Source organism: Passer montanus, unplaced genomic scaffold (assembly GCF_014805655.1).
Source record: "Passer montanus isolate IOZ18808 unplaced genomic scaffold, ASM1480565v1 scaffold17, whole genome shotgun sequence".
Taxonomy (NCBI): Eukaryota; Metazoa; Chordata; class Aves; order Passeriformes; family Passeridae; genus Passer; species Passer montanus.
In genome coordinates this window covers 5,912,487-5,937,182 of record NW_024364270.1, presented here as the reverse complement: position 1 = coordinate 5,937,182, position 24,696 = coordinate 5,912,487, and the positions used below count along the sequence as shown (strand labels likewise).

At 36.9% G+C, this 24,696-nt stretch overlaps 1 protein-coding gene across 2 annotated transcripts in view; it reads right to left on the bottom strand.

The window, feature by feature from the left end:
- Nucleotides 1-24,696, bottom strand: part of SYT1 (synaptotagmin 1) — a 252,325-nt gene that overhangs the window by 124,900 nt on the left and 102,729 nt on the right. The window lies entirely within an intron of this gene.

Below are 24,696 nucleotides of genomic sequence, written 5' to 3'. Positions count from 1 at the left end.
GCTAAATTTGAAACCTCAAAATTTCTGTAAAAAATCTCATACAGATTTACATTTTCTCTTCAGTTTGAAAGTATAAGCAAATTGGGTAATAAATGCTCCCTATGTGCAAATTTCAATGTATTTACATAATTATTTTTCTGTGAGAATTACAGAGGTGTGGATCATGGACAGTTTCTATATATTAAATAAGTAAGGTGATAAGGACATAATAAAAACACTTTCTGATTTCCTGTCAAAGTAATAACTTATTGTTTCCTATTTAAAACTGTGTAGTAAATAGAAATTGATTTGTATGCATTTTTGTCTTCACTAAGTGAAGACAATTTTCCTTCCAGTTTTTTTGTGTGACACTTGCTACTGACAACATTCTCTTAAATTATTCAGATGTCTTACTGTATTCATGAAAATACAACATCTGTAGGGAGTCTAAATGCAGCCATTTTGAAATATCCATGAGGCTGTCACAAGCATAATCCCACATCAGCACATTTTTAATTTCATGTTGTTTAATGGGCATTTTGGAAAACCTTTGTTTGAGTGTATATTACTGCATTGGGTGTGCATGGCCAGGTGTTAATAGTGGAGTGGCCAGGTGTTAATAGTGGCTGGCATCAGTGAGAAGCCGCCAGAAGCCTCCCCCATGTCCCATAGAGCCAGTCCCAGACAGCCCTGGATGGAATCACTGCTGACCAAGGTCAAGCCATCAGCAGTTTGTGAAGAGCTACACCCCATGAGAAGGACTCAAATTAGAGAAGTTTGTGGAGGTAGGGATGCCACACTGGAGCAGAGAAAGAGTGTGAGGATTCCTCCCCCTGAGGAGGAGGGAGGGTAGAGATAATGTGTGATAGACTGGCTGCAACCACCATTCCCCATTCCCCTGCACTGCTGAGGAAATCCAGAGTGAAGTTAACCCTGGAATAAGGGAGTGAGGAGGGAAGCTGTTTCAAATTTGGTTTCATTTCTCAATATGTTACTTTGCTTTGATCGGTAATAAATTAAGCCAATTTCCCTAATTCAAGTCTGGTTTGACTGTGACAGCAATGGGTGACTGATGTCTCCCTGTTCTCATCTTGATCTAGGAGCCTTTGGTTGTATTTTCCCTCCACTGTCCAGCTGAGGAGAGGAGGGATAGAGCAGCTTTGGTGGGAACCTGGCACCCAGCCAGGGTCAGTCTACCATAGTCACATAGCAAAGGATTTTGGGCTAGTGGGATGAAGATGAGAAGATATGATAGAAATTCCTGCAACACAGGAAGGCTAGCTGAAATGTTTATTCAGGTTTTGAAAACATTGCTCTGATTTTCTGCTGCATCAGAAATATCACTGATCTGGATAATTTCAGAAAACAGACAAAGAAAGGATTTGAAAAATAACCAACATTCATTATTGCTCTGAGGGTACAATTGCTCTCTGCCTTTGAGCTTTTCCTGAGAAATTTAAACATCAACATAGGAATAAAACACAACACATCAAAACTGAAGGGGCATAAGAGCACCTGACTGCATGCTATATGATCAATCATGACCTTTCTTGTCTTACATGGTTGTTTTCATGGATGTTGCTAAGAGTGCTCAAATCACTAAATCAAGAGAAGAATTGGCTTTTTGTCCTTCAACTTCGGTTCTCTGAATCTGCTGTTGTAGAAGAGCTGCAGGTGGAGGCCTGACTGCAGGCAGAATGAACTTTTTTGGAATCACCCTCACCATTCCTATCATTAAAAAGGGATTTGCACACAAGTCTAGTCTGGATAACAAAAGCAATTCTCCAATACTGCTGTATGATGAAAAACATTTTAACAAAATAGGGGGTTGGTACTGCTCAATTTGGTGAATATTTTGTAGTAATTTTATTGATGGAGCCGTGAATGAAGTGGTATTCCCTGCCTACCCCTCACTTCTGTCCTTGCTCTCAAGTCCCTAGCCTAATATAAAATCATGTTGATGTTGACACAGAATATGTATACAATACATCTCCATAAATATTTCATAAGCATGTGGTCTTAACTATTTCCCTGCAATGACATGGGAGCAGTTCACTATCAAAAGCAGATCAATGTTGATGGAAAGATTCCAGTTAATATTCATAAATTTGGCTCAAGCCCGAGATATCTGTATTTCCCCAACTGCCTCACAAAACAACAAAAAAAATCAAGTAGTACATAATTTCGGTAACAAATAAAATGCCAGCTATTCCAGACTAAGAGACTTTTTCCATATGCTCTGATGAATGCCAAATACTATGAAGCAAAACATGCAGAGTCATAAGCTGTAAACACTAGTGCTGTTTCATGTTATAGCATTTTGTCAATGAATGTCAGTTAAATCAGAAGGAAAGTTGTATGTCATAATTAAATCAAAATTAAATTGCTTAATTAGAATGTATTGCTTAATCATTTCAGGCCTGGCAGTTGACTATTTTATTTAGCAATGGAAGACACAATTTGCAGTGACGACTTTCAGCTAATTAAAAATTAAGGCAAATGTAATTTATTTGCTTCTAGTTTTTGAACTATATTTTGAAAATATATTTGAAGAACAAATTTGAGGCATTACACTTTGATTTACCTAAAAGAAGGAAAAAACAACAAAACAGACTGTTCCTGTGATGTCCAGGAACAATCCTCAGTAGATTCCTAGTGCAGTTAGAGGTCACTCTGTCTAATGAGGCATGCACAAATGGTTTGAGACTTGCTACAGAACCTTTGACCTTTACACGCCAATGACACAGTCCTGATATTTCAAAAAGGTGTGAAGGAGCTGAAAAAGAATCTTGACTCAGAACAAGCTTTCTGCAAAGAGCACGTGGCCACTTGCTTATAAGATGTGACGGCTTTTGTAAGTGTAATGCTGCAGCTTTCCACAATAATGGTATAAACACCGTGGTAGTATTAGAGACTGGAATACAGAATAATTAGATTTAACTGGCCTTTTTAAAAAAGGGGGGTTACTTGAATGCTGCAGTTCATTGCTGAAGGTAAAGATCTACAAATCACTAGCAGGTTATCTGCCATTTATGAAATGGTAGTTGTAAGCAAAAAAATCTTGTAAGTTAAAAATGAAATGTCATTCCACTCAATTATGATCTTCAGTTCAATGTTCACTGCAACGTTCATAGTGCTATGTATGAAACATTATATTTTTCATGTGCAACATCCAGTCATAAATAAGAGTGCATTTTTAACTGTAGAGAAAATTATAATTTAACTTCCATGCTTCTATAAAATACAGCACAGACTATATCTCCTGACCACATAAATTCTTTGGCATAACACTGCCCAGTAGTGCCATACAGTCATTTTAAGACATGTAAAATGACACACTGGAGAAACACATGGAATACTTCAAAGTAATGCTTGTGTCTATTCAGAAATAGGTATATGTTGACTGAAAATCCAGTTGAACCCTTGAAGAGACCAGGCATTTCAAGCTTTACTGTTCCCTATGCAAGAATAACTCTGACAAACATGCATTATCAGCTCAAACTTCTACATAATTTCAACATAATTTCCTCTGAAAATGAAGCATTTGAGAAATATACATATAAAGGCTGGAGATTTGTAAGAAGCAAGGGATTTTGTTATGGAGGTACAAAGTATTGGCTGATTGCCCCAGTATGTGCTAGTATAGATCCTGATGGAGAGAGTGCCATTGGAAAGAACCTCTTAAGAAAACTGTAAAGCACCAATGTCTCTTAGGAGAAGAATAAAGAGGCATAAAACTTCAAACATGGATGAACTGATCAGGGCATTGAATAGATTCTGGTAATCAGAGTTGAAGGAGTCTGCAAACATTGTGGTATATGCAAAGTAAGATGTGGACAACTTGGGAGGACTACTTTCATGAGAAATTTTAAACTTTTTTTAAAAAATAAACTGAATAGTCTGAATTAATGAGAACTCTGTGGGATGTCCATATTGATTCACACAGAAGGGGGATTTTCTGGAATGAGCAAAACTCAAGAACAATGTATCACCTTGAAAATCATGGGGAGAATTATGATAGCCTTACAAAAAAAAAAAAAAGAAAATAATAAAATGCCAAAGGGCAGGAAAGTTAATTGGTGTGTTTCTATGTGGCTAAATTACAGTAGGTGTACCACAGCAGCTGCTAAATACATAATTTTATAGGTGTAAAATCGGTGACATTCCTTCCACATGGTGGATTTCAGACAATTTATATTTGCTCATTTCTCCTCTTATCTGCTGATCCAAGCTGCAAGCAGTGAGACAGTAAAGAGGTCAGGCATTGCATGCTGACCAAATAATTTCCTCCCAATGAGAAATTTTCTGGAAAGTGTCCTTTTACTTTTGCCTCTCTTTTTTTGCAATACTAAAAATTAAAATTAGTGACATTACTAAAAACATACAACTATAGTGTTGCTATGAGTAGTTGATTAAGTTTTCAGAAGTAATTGTCATCATTCTTTCAATGTTTAATGCTGCAACTGTAGTAGAGCTATTGACTACACTCAAGATGCAAATTGGGAACTATACTGTTAAATGGTATTTCCTGGAAAGCTTATCTTTTCAGCATACAAAATATGCTCAGCTCAGCAGTCACATCCAATGTAATGGATGAAATGTAATAACAAAACTTCTTCAAGAAAGAAGAAAAATCTCACAGTTGTGTCCCTTGATCATTTTTGTTTACAACACTTGAGCACTGAAAGAGAAAGCAACTATTAGCTTTTAGTGCCATTATACCCAGGGTAAGTATGCAGTATTGCCAGAGAAAGATTTGCACCACATTGAAAATACACCTCATTCCATTAGAGTGTTTTTGTTGAAATTAATTAATCAGAAGATGGAATCATTAGCAGAATGTTTAAAGGTATCTACAATAAAGGATCTCTTCTTAGATTTAAGCATTCTGGGATGTTAATAATACATTTTTACTCATTCATCTTCCTACTAATGAAATAGGTTATCTTTGTAACTTCAGTAAAGGACAGTTTAAAAGACAAGCTCAGAAAAGAGACTTTCTTGGCCTTTTATATAGATGAGACTGTAAGTACATTTTCAGAAGAATGGAAGGTCATGGAAAAGATGTATCAAAACAGCCTTTTCATGACTACCACAAAGGTTTACAATGCAATCCACATTTAGCACTGCTTTAAAGAAGGTACATGAAAGGCCAACAGTTCATGGGGAAAAAATTTTTGAAGAACCTTGGTGTCAGAATTCAGGTGTCCTCTCTGTGCTTCTACCAAGGCACAAGAAATGTCCCAGCAACATCTCCACCTGCCCCAGAGTGATCCATGCACCTCTTTCAGTGGAAAAGAGACACTTCTCCTGCTGCCGTTTATGAAACATGAACTGACACTTCCCAGACACCATCCGTACATCAGCTCTTTAACACTGCTTTCCAATGCTTCTACTAACACCACAGCATTATCAACTGGCTGAATGAACTGAATAGACAAGATAAAGCACCTAAATCTCTTCCCCAAAGCCTACAGCTACATTATTGCTCAGTTTTAGAAATGCCCATGCCTGCATGTCCTGCCAAAGGAGCATCACTTGTCCTGGAGCAGGCTGGAGGAGCAAGCACAGTGTTGCAGACAAACAGAACTGTGAGATGGTGAGCCAGGGGTGATGAGGATCCCAATACATGGAGGGGAAGACATCTGAGCCAAAGTTTAAGGAAGTGTGGGGGAAGAACAGCAGCCACTTACCAAGTCAGGCAGAGTGCCACAACCCCAAAGCAGCACAGAGAAGGAGAGCCTGGCAGAAATATTTTTTGAGACTTGGCAAAAACATTAAGTTTTGAAGCTGACAGTTATCTACAGCACATTCCTGGACCAGGAAACAAATTTTCCCATTATTAGACATGAGCTCCATATCAGTCTCCAGAAGTCACTTAAAATAAGAACAAATATTTTTAGAAAAACATCTGAAAGGCAATAAATTGATGGCCAAATATAAATTAATCCTCATGAGAAAGTGAAATGCTCTCAGATTCTAGTCTAACATTCACACTGCAAACCTATTATTTGAATATGAATTGTATCAAAATAATAGCCAAGTCTCTGTGTACTCTACTTAGCCTGACTTTTTTAGTATATATGATAAATCTAGAAAATACGAAGAATAAGCATAGAATAGTTCACATTCTCTGTTACAATAAAAACATTTTATTTAATTGAAATCATTATAATGGAGCATTTCATGTCTAAGCATGTTTCAAAGCTAACCATATAATGCCACAGAAAACAGTTTGTCCAGGGACAGCAAATCACCTGCAAATTTCTGGGAGGGATATGGACACCGTGAACACTGGAGAAAGACAAATTCTTCAGTCCACAGCACAAACTGCATGCTTCTCTTTCAGCTTCCTGTGTACCCATCTATTAAATATGGCAGAACTGTTTGAAGTATAAGGCTCTGAAATATCTTACACTAAAGTCTGTGAAAGAGAAACTTTGTCTTGAATTTTCAGGAAGCACCAGAGTCTGATATGCAATCTATGAAAAGCTGATCACTATATTTTGGAGTACCAAGATATACAAAATGGTATTTTCAGACTCACTCCTTAAACTGTTGATAAGACCACAATTAATTTAACTGAGAGCAGTGAAGTTGACACTATTTTCTTTCCAGCTAAAAGCCGTAATTTTTTGACTGCACTTCAAACTTCTGTCCCTGCAATACAGAAGAGCACATGGGAGCCAGAGAATTCACAGCAGTTACAGAGAAACATCTCTGCTTAGGTCACACTGCAAAGTAAGTCAAGAGTGGTGTCAAGTAAGTCAAAGTAAGTCAAGATTCATGACACAAATGCCTGACCATGTTCTGAAACTTTTATTTTCCTCTAAGTATATGACATTTGTTAGTCAAGTGCTTCTTTTGATATTTAGAGGTAACAGGGATAGAGACAGCCCTGTGTCTCTGGATGTTGATGTTATTGTCATGTTTCAGCAGCAGTGAGGTTACCTGTCAAAGCTTCACAGTATGTATAATTTAAACCCTCTGTCTTCACCTACTACAGTAATTGCTGCTTTAAAATGTCTGAGCTCCTTGATAATAGCTAGTTATTAATAGAAATAAGGGAAAGAAGGAAAGAAACTACAGTAATTTCCTCCCACATGATCATTCTGTCATCTTTCACACTTGCATCTCATTTCCTGAAGCTGAAATCTGTGTTTCTACTCCCCTGCTATTTACTTCCAGACTTCTTTTATACAGCAGTGTAAGACAAAAGAATTTATATAAAAATTAGTGTTCAACTGAATTTAAGCATGAAATTCAAATGCAGTCCACAGAGTGTTCTTGCTGTTCCAAAATCATTTTAGAGTAATCTTACAAATAATGAAGCCCTTTACATCAATACATTTTTTGTTGTGTACATTGCATAAAATCAATTTATATTCCCATATGTGGCTCTTGTCCAATCAATGGCTCCAATAAAGCCTATAAACTAGTTAAGTCCCATAGAGTTTAAGTATGACACAATAAAATTCACAAGGAACGACATAACAGAAATTGCAAAATAATGCAGAGAAGTGTTAGTAATATTCTTGTTTTGGCACAGCCTTAAATTCACTAATGCCCTTTGAATTTTCTTTTTTATTAGTATTTCTTATATGCCCCAATTTCTGCAGTCAGTAACCACGGGGCTAGCAAAATTAATTAGGTACATGCACTAAGGAACCAAACATGGGGAGCTGAGATGTGCAGTTCAGGGGTATCTCTCACATTAGTTCAGCCTTGGACTTAGGTTGCGAAATAATTGGTACCTCAGAATGTGATTCTGACAAGTGACTGTATAAAAATGGCACCTTTTTCCTGAGAAGGATCTGCTCTCTACATATGTTCAGTCATACATGCTGAATTTAATGAGTACCACACTTAACTTCATCATTGACTGTTTTTTCACCATTACATCTGCAGTATTATAAGGAAGCAAGGAGAATGCAGTAAGATTGTATTCCTCATCTTCATCATGAATGCAATTACAAACTGAACTTCAAAGAGCTTTGAGAACTTACTACAGATCACAAAGTAAGCTCATGAAATTTGGGCTACATCACTTGGTCATAGGTGGGAAAAGGCAACAGCTCAGATAGTTTTTCAGGTCCTGTGATAAAATTAAGTTTATGGCATTTAGAAAAATGTAAATAGTTGGTGTTTGGCATTAAAGCTTTAGATGCATCACCCTAGTGTGTACCAATGGGAAAAATACCACGTGAGTGAATTTTGTAGATCAAACTTTGCAAATTCTGTATGATCAAGATTCAGACCTTTCAGGTACATTCATTCTAGTTTTAAAAAATCTCAGTATGTCATCACACCGATCTCAATCAGACACATGTAAAGTACCCATGTAAGCACAAATACATATTTCTCTAATTACATATCATAGGTATATTCCTCCCACGTGTGCATTGATTATACTTTACTATTATTGCAAGAAACTAAATAATGACAGTTTGAGTCCAAGATTTGTGAACAGATGGGGGAAATAAACAATTTTCATACTTGAGATGCTGTCAAGAAGATTTTTTAGGGTTTTCTTCAGCCACATCACTGCAGTACTGAAATCAGGAACTATGATGCAAAACCATGAAAAGAAGCTGACTGATTGTGACAGATTCTGTTAATTGCAGCTACATGAAAATTACTGTTCCTTGAATGTTACCAGTGTAGGAAAGAACATGGGGACACAGGATGCATCTGCACTTAAGATTTGGTTCTTAAGTTAAAATATTCTCTAAAAGAAGTTTTTTGATATTTATGGTTAATTACTATACATAGATTTTTAAGGCAATCTTATCAGCACATGAAAGTAGAATGGTGGAAATTGAAACTAATTGTCCCATAATGACTAACACTTTTTCCTCCTGTTGAGAATGCTATGCCATCATCCAATAGCCTTCTGCACACAGCAGGAGGGAAAATTACCAATCAATTACATGACATTTAATTTCCAACTTGAAACATTTTTCTACCGAAAGAAAGAAAGCAAAAAATCCTAATTTGAGACTAATAACCATGCATTCCCTACAGTGTTTTGGAAAGATGTCTGTTAGAAAGATGCCCTTATGTATATCTGAATTTTTTTTAATAACTGATAACCTTAAAATGAGTCAGTTTATAAAGTATTAGTACAAGCACTGATTTCTGCTGTTAGCACAACTATTGTTTGTTCTGCAATTATTACAGATGATCAGTTTAGCGAGGATCCCAACCACAAGAATATTCATGCATGAGCAATACTAGAGAACAAAACTCCAGAATAAAAATGAGGAAGTAATAAAACAAAATTAAAAAGAGAACTACTTGGTTTTCTTGTTGCTGTTGAAATAAACTTAAGGATAATTGGTAATTTGGGGATTTTCATAGGTTTAAAACTTTTAGGGTTTTTTTTGCACATGGAAATGCTTGGTGTGATCATATTCCCTTCTCTTCTGTAGATCAGAGAAAGCTTGTATGACAAAGCTTTGAATTCCCTTGGACAGATGACGGAGTAAGCCTAAGGTTATCTTCCATGAGCGAGTTCCCATCACTTGGGTTTTGCATACCCAGTGTTGCTACCTCCAAAGGAAGAGTCATCACTGTTCAGCTTTTGCAAAAAAGGACATGCATGCCCGTCTTCTGGCATCACCTCTAAGAAGGTGCTGGAGGCAGTTCAGAGGAGAAGCAAGATTTATGAGTCACTTCTGTTTTTAGCACACCCTGCTGACTAGACAGCTTCTCACTCAGCATGCTGGCTGCTGAGCAACCCATTTTAAGCTACTCACATCTTCTGGATATTGTACAGGAAGCTTACTCTGAAGCTGTGACACAGTCCAAGGATGCAAGGAGCATGGATATTCGTAAGCATAGCATCAGGAATTCTCTATTCTAACCCACAACCTCAATTTGCTCTGCTTTCAGAAATAGGATGACAGAAGCAGTCTGGTGTCTCTGCCTGACGGTATGGCACTTCTGCGTCATGAATATTCCTCACCTCCATCTGGAGGTTCTGCACAGGTTTGAAACAAATTTGGTGGACTGAGGCCAACTGACATGGCTGGGCTGCATTCTGAAAGCAGCCCTTCTGCATGCCTCTTTCAGGACGGCACACCCCAGAGTATCATGGCCTTTTAGACTGAGGGATGGGTCTATTCTAGATCTGGACAACAGTCTGCAGCAGCATTCTGACTGAGGCAGTGATTGATAGATCATTCTGCCTCATTAGCCACTTACTCCTGCAGGAGGGCAACTAAGGTTAGTGTTATTGCCAAAACAACCTGAGGGAGCTAGAAATCCTACTTAATAGGCAAGGCTGATTTATTGCTACTGCTGGCTTTCCCAATTTTGTTCTGGGCACTTCTTTCTTCTGACCCAGTACAGTGCTCTTTGTTTTAAACCACTGATTCAGTATATGATCAGGGGAAAGTGTTGTTTATCAAAAGTGTTTAAGTAGGACAATTCAGTTTTTCAAGTTTGTGGATGGAAACTTGAGCAAATTTTACTTAACCTACGGGTAATTACACTTAGAACACTCTGAACAGCTCCCTGGTTACAGGATAGTTACAGGAATGCTATCTTTAATGCAGCAGAGCAGATACTGCTATTGCACTTAAGTCTGTAATAACTAAACACCTTGGAGCATGTTGTCACACATCCTAAGTTTTCCTGTAGATTTTACTGAGTGAGTTAATTGTCCAACTGAGACATCAGAAGAAGGGTTGAGGGTACACTAAGTGCTATGCAGTTAACATTCACACAGAAAGAAAGAGGTTTTGAATAAGCAAATTAATATGAGTGAACCTAAGAGTTTTAAGAGTTCTACTTTGTATAGACTTATTGATGTAATTCAAAAACCAATCTGTTATGTTTCAGTTTTTATTTTCTTGATGGTCATGTTGTTTAATTGAATGCTTCAACTTTTGTGACAGTACTTTGATATTTTGTGGTTTTCTTTTTTTCTCCCCTATTTTGTTTACTGTAAACCTCTATATTCAGGTATGGAATTATCACCATTCAATGGTCAATACTCCTTCTATAACCATAATCTATTTAAAACAGAAAACAAAAAAACCTTACTGATCATATTTTCATAGGAAAGTAGGATTATCTGCTGTCACACAATGAAGACAATTAGTTATGTGTTCAGTTCCCACTTTTTTTTAAGGTCATCATAGCTAGTGTAAAACTACGCATCTTTATGTAACTTCTAGCTGAAAAAAGTAACTTCTGCTATTATGTGATCTGTGGCCTTCTGGATGTGACAGAGCAGACTTGAAGCTGGGGAGAGGTTCAGCACTAAGGGTACACATCTTCTGAGCTCACTGTTTGGCTGGTTAACTTGGCCTGCAAGGAGGAAGATACACAGCAAGAGGTTCATGCCTTTTACTGCTCAAGAGGAGTAGCCAGGATAAACAAGTGATAATTTTAACTTCATTTAGATCTTCTGGTAGCTGGTTACTTTTTGCCCTCTGCAATCTCTAAATCAAAGTGAATTGCTCTGGAAAAGGATGAGGGTACTGAGCCAAACAGAAGCACGATGTAGGGAGGCTAGCATGACCTTTAAGCTCCTTTCAGTACATGTGTTTCTGCTTTGTGACACGGGCATTTTGTCTTCATGAAAGCATGTAAACACAGGACTGGACTAAAATGATAATGCCAGCACTACTTGCAAGAGCCTGGTTCTCTATAATGAATGCAGAACTAATTATTAAAGAAAACCTTGGGTTCTTCTAAAAATCTTGCAGCTAAGAGCTTTCCAGAGATTATACCTACATTATAAAAAATGAGAACAAAAGAATTCAACATGATTGATGAAATTGTTTGCTTTTTTCTTTAGAAGAAAGTAATAAATAAGCCAGCATTTCAAAGTTCTGTGAAGAGAAAAGCTATTTGAGAGAAAGCACATGGATGCATTGTTCTGTAGCAGGGGCATTTGATGAGCTCCAGAAATCTCTTTGGAAGAGAAAAGATGTATTATAGTGTGTGAAAAGAAGAAATCTTCAGTAACAGGCCGTTATCTAGCTGCTAAGGGCTGGTTCTCAATGAAAACAGAGCAGAATAGAATGGATAGTTTAAGCACTGTGAGGTAAAAGCAGAAAATTGGACTTCCAGCACAAGGGACATTCACAATGGAATAAAAGTGGATGCGGTAAAGTGTTAAGAATGTGACAGGAAGAAGATTATCATAAATATGAAGAGACAAAAGTCAAAGTTTTGCCTTCACTTCAACAAAGCCCTTGGAGGAAAAAAAAAAGAAAGGAATTTGCCCTGCTGGAATGTACATTAGCAAAGAGAAAAGAAAGATGAAAAGCAGAATACCCTTTCAAGGTCATTTTAAACTAAGCAGCAACTACTAAACCTGTAATTACAAGCCTGCAATTCTTGTTTATTTATTAGCAATTGCTAGCAAAGAAGGAGATAAAAAGCTTAGTTCAACATAGTTTTGAAGTTCATTCTGTTCATATTTTTGCTGCCAAAACAAATAGAATAATTTAAAATTATTTAAACCTAGAAAATAAAGACAAGTTTGTAAATGGAAAAGCTTATTATCTGTTTTACCACACATTAAATAACCTATTTTTTCTGTCTTCTGCCCTTTACAAAAAACTAACAGCTTTAACTTCACAGAACACCTAAATAAATGAAAGCCAAGGCATCTTCTCAGAACTTAGGAACAAGTACAGCTTCCATGCTGTACACACACAGAGTCCACTTTTCGTTGAAGTATTTAATAAGCCTGGAGGCAAGTTGAGAAGTCCCCACCAAAAGCCCCTTCCTATTGAGATCCCTGCTAATGCAGCAACCGTGTTTCAGCCATTATCAGCTGTCACAGTAGGAGAGAGAAGCAGCATTTATGGCAAGGAGTGATATTTGTTTTTCATCCACAGGCATAAGCCATATCTGGAATTTTCATCACCTTTTCGACCATTTGAAAACAATAATTGTTATCTCTGTTAAATGCCTTCCCTTTCTAAACCAATACTCTCCAAATGTAAACTGTAGTCACAGCTGCAAAGGAAATCTACTGCCAAAATACACCACTGGGAGAGAAGAAAATATAGTGGCAGGTGGCTCTCTCCCAAGTGGAGAGTGACATCTCCCAGAAACACTGTTGGCTCTTGCAGAAGAAATGCTAAAGAGCAAAGAACTGCAGTATCAGCCAGGCATTGTCTGTCTGTGAATGCTATTAATGGGAACAAACTGAAGGCTTTACCCTTAGTAGAAAAAGATGGAAAGACTCAGGAGGGACTGAAGCCTTTTCCTGCACACAAGGTGAAAGTAGTCAAAATTTTGTAAAGACACTTTTTTAGTTAGGTTGGAACTCAGCAGTATTCTTTACTTTCGTCACTCTTACATTTCTTACTCTTTCTGTTTGCAGATTCCTGACTAAAGCCTGGTGATTGCTTCACTAGATGTCTGCCTGTCCCACATTCCAGTCCCATGAGTTTATCATCAGCAGGGGACAGTTTAAGGAATCAAGCTCAGGGAGGAGTTGTAGCCCCTTAGTGCAGTTACACCAAGCAAACTGATGGCACTTCAAGAAATACACATTGCCTGTGACATGGGAACAGCTCAACACAGCAGCTTTTCCTGCTGACAGAGTGAACTTAATTAAAAGTGGGGATCTACAAGGTGAGACAGTGCAGCTGAGAACTGCCCTATAGCACAAAGTCCTCTGGTCAGAGCTCACTTCAGAGGGAACTTACCTGCAGCTGTGCCAGAAGAACACTGAAGTTATCATCTGAAACTCTCAAAAGACACTCCTGAAGCCTTTGTATTTCTATCTTTTTATCTAGCATAACAAGAACCTATAGTTATATGCTCATTATATATTTTACTGGGTCCTTTGCAATGCTCAAATCAAGAACTTTAGATTTACAGTACAGCCACTTACTAGCTCATTTTAGTATTAGCAGTAGTAGATTCTGAATCTAGTCTTTGCCTTGTTACAAAACCACTTGTAAAACACAAAATAAATGGATACTGGAGTGTTAAGTATCTATATTCTGCTTACGAAAGGCAACTACTGCCTAGCATTTTTAGCAGGGATCACAAGCATGACAGTTAGGTACATTTATTCCTTCTCTATGTAATTATTTCTAGCAGGCAAATTTGAACTTTGCTTTGAACTTTTTGTCAAAGCCTACTCACACTCCTTGTGACAAACCATCCTGGAACAAAATGGGCAAGTGACACCTGCTGTGAAATGAGAACCTGATCAATCATAAAGGTTGTGAATTATGTTGAAATATACTGACTAGCCTAAAAGGTTTGTAGGGCTGCCTTTATACCTTTATACATGTGCAGCCTCAGTGACATGTTCTAACAGGCCTTCAGTCTGGATATCAGAACTAGCACACTGTGGGGCATTGAAGGATCATTTACATGCAGGAGAGGTTACACTCACTTTTTACCACCTGATATCCCAGCAAAACCTGCATTAACATTGGGTTTTTCTTCTACTTATTTGGTGGTTTTAGCCTCTTCCCCTAGCTCATGGCAGTTTTTCACTCTCCTCTTCTTCATTCTGGTGTGTGACTCATGCAATCCTAAGAATCACATTTCTCTGCTTCATTAACCAACTTTATTCTATCTCTTCAGATCCCTTCTCTAGAAATTTTTCTGTTCTCTATATTCTTCCACTCTATCTGTATCTCTATCCCTATCCCTGTAGTCACCATGCAATCTTAATAGATTTAGGTATTCATGCCTTTGAAAAATCTCCTCCTACACCTTCACAATTCTCCTGCTATGCAGCAAAACTCTTTCCTACTTTTAACTCCCCTTCCTCTCATCACTTCTCCCTTCCTGCCTCTGTTCTATTTATTCAGTTTCGCTTATCTAACTGGGGCCACAGTTATGTCAGCAGATCTCTGCAGAGCAGACATGTCAGCACAACTTCTAAGCTATGTCCTTATTCTCATAGAGACAGTTTTTGCCAGCCTGTATTACCCAATTTCAGAAGACAGTGTAACTGCACCAGCAAACGCACCTCCTCTTCAGCACTTGTTCTTCCTACACCCGTGGCGCTAATGGGTCAGCAGCTACAGAACAGTCAGGCTGCTCAGCCACACTTGTCAGACAGTCCTTGATGCGGAGACTTTACTTTTAGAACAACAACAACAACAAACATGAAGAAGCAACAAAGAATGGTATTTATGGTGCAGGAAGAATACCTGCTTGAATGCATGTACAGATCCTGATATACTCTGTGTCTATCTAAATGGGCTAAGGAAGGGGCTCAGTTTGCAGAGTACATCATCAACGCTCAGCACTTCAGCAGAAGCAAATAAATACATGAATTTAGCATAGTTGGAGTGAATAATAACCAATTATTCCCAGGTCACTTTTCATAAGTCGCAACTGCTTAGGAGTGATAGAAATTTTAATTTTAAATGGCTCTTGTTAGAACACAAGACTGTAAAAAGATTTGTGTAAGAAAAGACATTACAATAGCACAGAAGACAATGGGCTGTTTTTAGCAAGCCTTTTCATCTAATTGTGCTTTGCAGCCTAATGATGCTGTACAAAACTTAATTGACTATACTTAGAGCCCACCACTTCTAATGGAAGCTAGTACTGAAAACGTAAAAGGAAACTGGATCATGAGAAAGGGAATCAGGGATGATTTTTAACTTCTGTTACTACAGATCTTTGTAAACTCTTTCACGTTTATATTCCAAAAAGTTTCTTAGATTATGTTCTAGGAATAGAACATTGACAAGAACCTCTCTATGCCAGGACACGAGAGAGAAAATATTTGAAAAAAATTATTATGTGTAAATAGAATGTACTGGATGTGACCTTTAGGAAGAGAATCATAATGTGAGTCTTCTCTCACCCTCTTGGAAGCCACTTTCACAACCCTCATTCTCAAAGTCTCCTACCTTTGTCCACTTATAAAACTGTCAACAGTAAAGGACTGGAAGTAACTTCCCATGCCAGATTATTACACAACAAACTGGTTAAGGATTTCTTGCATGCCTGTTTGAAACATTTGATTCTAAATACTGCCAGCCAATATATACTACAGCGGATGGGAACTAACCTATATTATACTAGATGGAATATAGATTTAATCTAGTAGAGTAAATCTCTATAATTCTGTATAAACAGTACTTGGCCATATTCCAAGATCTACTACATTTCTATTGCATTCTTTATACACAAACCATGAATCATGGTTAGGCCCTGTAAACATGGGAAAGTAATAGTCATCCAACTCATCTTCATTTAATTATAGTAAAATAGCTATAATGTTCAAGAAGCCGAGAAGTTAAACAACCCAATTCACTCCTGATGTCAGAATAACTGCTTGTTCCACCCTACAGTACTGCAGTGCATGCTGCTTTGAATAATTTTAAGTGTCACCAACTAGGGCCTGGTATATTCAAAGGCTAGCCACAGTTTCTTGTCTGTTTCTGCCTATTATCCCTTCCTTCAAATGAAATTTCCAATTTTTATTGCCTAGTGTTGATTTTTTTGTTTGTTTGGTTTGGTTAATTTTTATTGAGTAAGACAGGGATATAAATCAGAGGAAGAAGGAAGAGTTAATGTTTGAAAATAATCTCTTCACACATTACCCAGTCAATCAGAAGTCCTAGCTTTCAGTGCCTGAAGACAGTATTTTCTGAGTACATCTTACAATGCAGATTGTAGCAAATTTGTTATGCTTTCGGTAGACCTGATTGAAATGCTCTGCTGTTTAAAGAGAATATAAGTAGTTAAAAATGGGATTCTCATTGTATGAAGTAATCACCTTCCTTGTTTTGGGAGCAGCTATGAGACCCATACAAATAAAATTCATACTTCAGCTAAAATTCAGATTTTGTAACTGAACAGAGTTCTGGACAAGCAAACAGTAACTGTCCAATGCAGAGAAGAACAGTTTTTAACCAAGAAAACCCATCTGTGGCGAACAAAAAAAAGGAAGCAGAATCTATTCTGACATCTTTGTAGCGCTGTACTGCTTGTAAACTGCACAGCAGTGGTTTTTTTGTGTGTTCAGTTTCCTACCACAGAAGAGACACTCTCTGTGACATACTACATAATCATTGAAAGAGCAGACTGGTGAAAATTAATTCCACAAGCTGTAAGCATTGGACATAGTTCAAAGATCTTACAATCCCCACAATTTAACAACCTCAACTTCTTCCCTTGAAAACAGGAAAGCAGCATGTAAGACTTAAAGGTACCAGGAGAGTAAGACTAAAACTGCTTGCAAATTCTACTTTTGAGTATGAATTTCTATTTGTTCATATCAAGATGCTTATGTTTCAAAATTAGGAATAATTTCTATTCAGCATTTTTTGACTTTATACTAATGGCTGTAAGTAGGCCATTATTTCAGTCATGAACATGTAAATACAAAACAGGTTTCACAATAGAAACTGCAGTTTCTTTGGGGTTTTTTGAGAAGTCAGACAAAATATTTGTAATACAAAATACTGCAAAATTTAGTAAGAATAGATTAGCAACGGCCTGTGGTATTTAATTAACATTTTAGATTTCTAATTTAAGTCATTAATTTGTAAAGACTTTAGATTTGTATGTCTGTGAGAGTTGAGACTAATTAATTAAAAAATGAATTAATAAAAAATTTACAACTTTACAAGAACTCCTAGTGGATTTTCACCTGCTAACAAAGCAAGTATTTCCAGCAGAGGCTGTAACATTGTCACGTTTATCATATATGTCATATTATATATCACATAATAAAGCACTTCAATGCTAAAATTTATTTATGTCAACACAAAATGTTGACAGAACTTAAAAATCATGACAGCACATCAGATTTTCTTTTGGTTTGTGTTTCAGTGAATCCTGATATATAGAACACAGGTTATGTCAGGATACTTCACATTTTTAGTGATGTGGCATGGAAAAACCAATATGCAATAATATTAAAACTAGCACAAGCTACAAACTGTAGGCATCAAAACTGTTATTTTAGCTTATGTTTTGTACTTCCTATCTCCTAAAAATTAAGAAGACTTCTCAAGATTTATGCAAGATAGATTCTCTCTCTAAAAACACATTAATAGTAATGTTTTTATTGTCTACATTCTAGAGGTCTCATATGATTTGATTCCCAAAATATCTTATCAGAAATCTTGATTTCTAATTCATCTTTGAAGTTTGGATGCATTTTTCATAAGTTCTAAAAATAAGGAGTTCTGTCTTTTGCAGAGGCAGGTCATGCATATGTATGAAGGCAGTGTGACAAAATTCCAAAGCATTTTAAGAAATGTAAATGGAAGGGAAAACATAGTAGCAAATTATGATGCAGCATTTTAGTCTTGTACATACGGGGAATCTTCAAGTATATCAATATAATTATGGGCAGCCTAGTGACAATGGCAGAAAAGATAGGGTCATGCACTAGTGTTACAGACTGGAAACTGTTACAGGTATAGTCTAAAAGTGAACTACACATTTTCTGGAGCATAACATCTTATTGGAATGTGTGGATAACCTTAAATGTGCTCTCCAAATTACACTGAAAAACAAGCACAGAGCAAAGAACAAAGCTCCTGAAAACTGCTGTTATTGAGAATGACTGATCCACAGAGGTGTGCAAGTTTACTTCACTGTTTACATGTTAAAAGAACTCAGTCTGTGTCAGATGGGCAAGGTCCTATGAACAAATATATATACAATTTTTAGATAAAGAAACCTAGGTGGATTTCAGATGCAAGTTTCCTTCTCCTCTTTACAGGTGATGCAATCTCAGGACAGAATTAGCCTCTGCCCACTTCCATTCCTCCTACTGCAGAGACATTTCAGTATTACTGATAATGGGAAGCAGACCAATCTGCAGGGAAAAAGCTAATCTAGAAATGCCTATGATGGGAAAGAGAAGGAAATCCTGAGAGGGGTAAATATGAGGGGATAAAACCATAGGATAAAGAACTTTAAAAGTGCTGAAGGTAGTAAAATAGTCGTGGAAGAAGGTGGCAGACGGAGAGGTGTGATTGTTGAGTGCAATTCAGGAGAGAGAACAGGAAAGCAAGAGGAGAACGGAGTGAGTGAACATTCTAAGCAGAAAAGTTAAAATATGGAAGAAGATGGGAAAATGCAACAAAAGAGTGAGTCACAAGTCCTACAAAAAGTCAGAAGAAATAAAAAAAAATAAAAAAATTGCAAGGAATGAATAAATAAAAAAGTTTACAATGCTGAGGTCCTTTCATGTGGTCTTGGTATTTTAATCACCATGCTTAGAACACATTCTACAGATCCTTCAGTTTAATCAGTGAGAAGTCTTGATGTGATCTCTCCTGTTGTGTTGCATATAGGTAAAACCTTACAGAAGGAAGGCCTTATATAAAATCATGTCTCAGGCCAGTTACTCCGGCTAAGTAGAAAAGCACTATGGGAAAGTGATGCAGCTGAATTAGAGGAAGAAAAACAAGTTATATAACCGTTGTGAGTTCACACTGTGGTGTATGGTGCTTGGTTGAATTACGTTATGATTTAAAACTATGTAGCTGATAATGGGATAACTGCTTAAAAGGCCTGGTTTTTGTAATAAAGTGGCTCTGCTTTGCACCTGCCTAGGGACTGCGTCGCTCTGCTTCGCACACTATTGCACAACCTTATTGAATCTGCTGGCTCACATATTTAAATATTACATATTTAAATAGTGAAAGAAGGAGAAAGACAAACATTTATTTTTACTTTATGCCAGAAAGCACCATCCAGGCACCATCGTGCAAGCAGGAGAAGCAGAGTGAGCAGGGCAGCTGTGAGGGACGGGTAACTTTTCCATGCCCATTCATGGCTTCTGCTCTGTCACAATGACTGGGGAATTTTTGCTGGATTCTGCCCATTAGCTGGTATGATCCCTGGGGACACACTTCTGGTCTGTGGCCCCTAGCCGCTAAGTAATCCTGCTCTAATCCATGCTTCTAGAAACCAAGAAGATTGGCTTGTTTGGCACAAAGGTTCATTTAAAGCCATCAAATTTTATGAGGCAATTTTAAACGGGCTTTCATGTTGTGTTTATAAATACAACTTCTTTATGAATTCTCTTTACATGATCTTCATTCATTCTTCACAGCTGGCCACTATCACACAATGTTAAGCATTTTCTCTGAAACCAGCACCCCAGTTTTTAACAGCAAATGAAGCACCCATGCTTGTACATTCTGCACAGTGTGTAACGGAGCTGTCTGAAAATTCCTAGATACGGCAAACAACAGCGAGCTGTCTACCACATACAATGCTGCAACGACCTTCTGTGTTTTCTCCTATATATCCTCTGTGAGGACCAAAAAATGCTCTGAATATGAGTAATTCCACTAGGGAATCCAAATGATTTACAAAAACAAAGAAAACAACAATACAACCAGTTCAACGAAAAAAACTCTACCCCTATCTCCATTCTATTGTTTTAAGTAAACAAATGTGGAAAAAATCTCACCTGTGCCAGAAAGTCAAAACTTCATGTTAACCATAGAAAAAATTAGACAACACTTTACCTTCACACAAGGGCAGTAAGAATATTGCATATTTGTATCAAAAAATGCTTTTGATTATGAAAACTTCAATGAAGTAGAGTATTTTGGAAAAAAAGATATAAAAATATTATTTATGTATGTAGAGAGATATATTTATTTTTCAAACCTCAAAGTAAATGCATCTTCAATCTCTAAGAGCAAAGGTCCAAACACAAAAGGTAGGAAATGAGCAGTAAAATCTACAGAAATTTCCTTTGGGTCCATGGTACATAACTGAAAACAAGAAACCTCATTCTAAAGACTACAAATACAGAATTTTGGAGCTGCCATAAATATCACATAAATAGTAAATTATATAAGCAATTAAATAATTAATAATTACACTGAAAAAAAATTATTTCTCAGTTAACTAGTATATTCTAGACAAATTGCAATCCCATTGTAATTGTAGCCAGCCTTATGCAAACCTTACTTATCCTTACTTATTCACAGGCGCTGGAGACCTTAATCCAAGATCAACAAAAGAGGTTGACTGCATAGAAAGAGAAACTCAGGACTGAGTTGCTATTTTTGTAAACAGCTCTGAAACAGTACAATCCATGGCATTTTGAAGACAAAACAAAACAAAACAAAACAAAGGTGATCCTATGAAAAAAGTTTTACAATTGCTATTATTCCACTAATCAACATGCTTATGCCTAGGTGTACTGTCCAGAACATGTAATTTGAATTTTAAAAGTAATTAGATCTCAAGGGGTGAAAAAAATCTTAACCTCAAGAAGTACAAAATGTTTTAACAAAAATTTACATGTCTTTTGGATTTGCTTTCATCTAGTGACTGGGCAATAAAAACAAACCAGACAAAAAAATCTGTAGTAAAATTGAGAATTGTAAGGAGATTATATGAGTCTTTAAATATCTACTATATAACAGACATACACAGAAGTAGTGGAAGACATCTTCTCAAATGTTAAATATTATATAAGGACTTTTTACTCAGGTTTTTTTATGACAGATATTAGAATAAATTTAACAGAGTAAGTAATTAGACCATGGAAGGACTTTGGTCAAAGTAAGAATTATTCTGGTCTGATATAGCAGCAGGTGGTCTGGGAAATGCTACTTCAAGTCAGGAATGAAGACTACTTGGCAGAATGTCATGCAGATTTAATATAGTGGAATGAAAATTAATCTGGCCCAAAAAGGTAAAAATATGTGAAAGTGGAACTTGTGAACGACTTCTATTAATTGAGCTTATTCTTTTAATTAAAGAAGCTGCAGAAGATGACCTGAACAACATTAACATTAATATTTGATTCCACTTGAGTCCATATCCTAAAACATTATGACACCTTCTTCACAGTATTCCTTTTCCTTGTTTCCTCAAAAGGACTAAAGATCCTTTTCATCTGAAAAGGTGATAAAAGTGGATAAATTGTGGCACGTTCCTTAAAATTTTAACCTGCCTCTGTACTGAGGCTACAGAGTGAAGCAGTGGTTCAGATGCTATGAATAAGGAATGCAGTTCCATTTTGGAATATGAGGAAATATACAGATTTGCTGCAAAGTTGTTGCTATTCCAGATGTGAACTTTGGATATTTGATGTACAAAAAAATAATTAAAAAAAAAAACAGACAGAGAATAAGGACAGTAAATAGTGATTCAGTACTTTAATCCAGACAGGATTTTTTTGGGTGAAAGGCACCATCTCCTATGAAGCTATTGAGTTCCACAGGATCAGAAGGATTTTACCTCAGAAATTTTAGCACACACAAAAGTGACCCAGTAAAAGTGACACCACCCCACTTGAGAACACACTGAAGTACACTGTCTGCTTTAATGAGACTTTGATTTATAATTTAATTGTCTCAAAAGACCACACTGATTTGCTTTACTGTGCAAAACGGCTATTCATTATTAGAGGGAATATCCTCTGTTATTAACCTGGAGAATGCTGGTATCTTATATGTAATCCACTTTGCTCAGTGAATAATTTTAAACAGGAAATGTGGCACTTATTTCAAATGCAAACTTCTCTACATATTGCATTGAAGCCGTGTATTTATTATTATAAGCATAGGAAAATATATTTTAAGTTAAGTGGTTATTTGCAGGTATCATAAAGTAGCAACATACTTAACACTGATCATGTCTTCATATTGAGAACAAAAATAAAAAGCTGATCTCACCTCTGAGATGAAAACAATCATTTGTAACTCACTGCAACAATGAATGGGAATGAGAAAGGGCAATTCTTTTACTGTTCCAAATGACATTGAGCATATAAAGTACCTCTAGCAAACCACTGTCACCGTGGATTTTCAGAGAGTCTGAGAAGATACAAGCCTCTCTAGAAGACAATGGAAGAGAAGGTACTCACCAATTTTGAAAATGAGGCTATTGAAAGGCTTTCCTAACACCAGATTATTTTAGCTTTCTTGCTGCAGAATAAACTTATGACAAGTAAATCCTGAATTCTCAAGAACCTGGTTTAACTTCTAAGCTTATATTTAATCAAAGAGGTATACGTAATGTTCTTATCATTTATAATGCTACCAGCTCTGCAACCTCATTTTGAGGCTGACTGTCTCAGTGATTGTGTTATTTTAGTCAGTAGATGGCATTAGCTGCCTCAGTGTTAGTTACACTGTGTGATTTATCAAGAAGTGGGTCAGCTACAGCCTGTGGCTCTGTGTATGCTCCCAGCAGGCTGAGGAAAAAAAAAAAGATTTGGTTTTCTTTTGTTAATTACTCTTACCATATTTTAGTTGTTTCACTGGACAATATAATTAGATAAGGAGCAGATTTAACAGCAGGTACGCATTTTCAGACAACAGTGTAAGAAATAGGTAGGATAGCACAGGCATTTCTGTTCAGGCAGCAAATCCTGCAGTAGGTATTGCTCAGGATTACAGGGGGGTGGCTCTGAGGATAGAAAACTGTTCAAAGCCACGAGGGGAAAGACAGCTGACACAGCTCTAATGCTCTTTCAACTCCCCTGCTCCACTAGACTCCTCCCAGCTCCTTCTACTAATGAGGAGAGGAAAATGTTACGTGTCATATAAATTCATCAGCATTATTTCCATTCTGTAGATATTTTTGCATCTAGCAGTTCTTAAAAAGGATGTATTTCAGTAATTCTTATGATAAAACTTAGGCTGTAAAAATACACACATGTATATACACCATATACAAAATTTTAATCCTGTATTATTCAAATATCCAATGGGAATGCTCAAATATTCGTCTGAAGTGATTCCAAGCCAAACCCTGCAGTTAAACACTATGAAGGTGTGTTTGTATGTGTTTGAGACCACAATCTGAAAGTGCCTAGTGATGAGCAGGAAGCAATTCTCCCCTTATGTAAAAATAATTCAAGCTGATTTTTTTCCCTCTTCCATAACAGGATGAATTTGACAAACTTCAAAGTCCTTTTTTGTAAAATTTGAAATATTTTCACTCCCTGCTTCTGCAGCCAGTGATTAGAATATGCACCTGGAATGTGGGAGAATCCGAAAGAGCTGCCAGTGCATTTGCCACTCTGCTGGGGCTGGGGTGACTCTGCCAGCTGGAAATCCCTTTACTGCCCCTCAGCCCTCACAAACCAGTGCTTACATCCCCACTGACTGTTTTCCACTGGCAGATATCAGCTGCAGAGCTGAAAAAAAAGTGCATTTCATGGGAAGGGAAGGGTTTTTGTAGGGCATGAGGAAGGATATAAGGGTAGATGACATAACTGCCTTTCATTGTATTGAAGGACACGGAAAATATTTTCAAGCACATTTCTTGCCATTTTATTTTTTGATATTTGATTTTCTTACATGGACTTAATGGGTCTTCACACTTGTATTTTAAAGGCAACAACTTACAGAATTTCTCATTTGCAGTTAGTGATTCCTCTTGAAATTTCAGGTGTTTATTTTGGTTGTGTGCCAAAACTAAGGCAAACTTTCAACAAAAATGTAAGATTTTTCTGAGGAATACATATTTTTAGTTCACAATGAATTTGCATATTATGTTTTGCATTTTATGGCAAGAATAGTTTTATTTCAGAAGAACAGCTCTTTTCCTTTATCTTACTTGCCAACTATGATTATTGATATTTATGGCAGGTGAACTCATATAGTCCAATGTTTATATGCAAACAAGCAAATCAAGAAGTGACTGCATCACTACCTTTAGTCCAACTGCATTCAATCAGAGGCTCAGCTAAATTTGGCCTTGTTACTCCATATTCTGATATATCGAGCCAAATGCTGAGCCAAACTAAGCTAGACTTTTTCT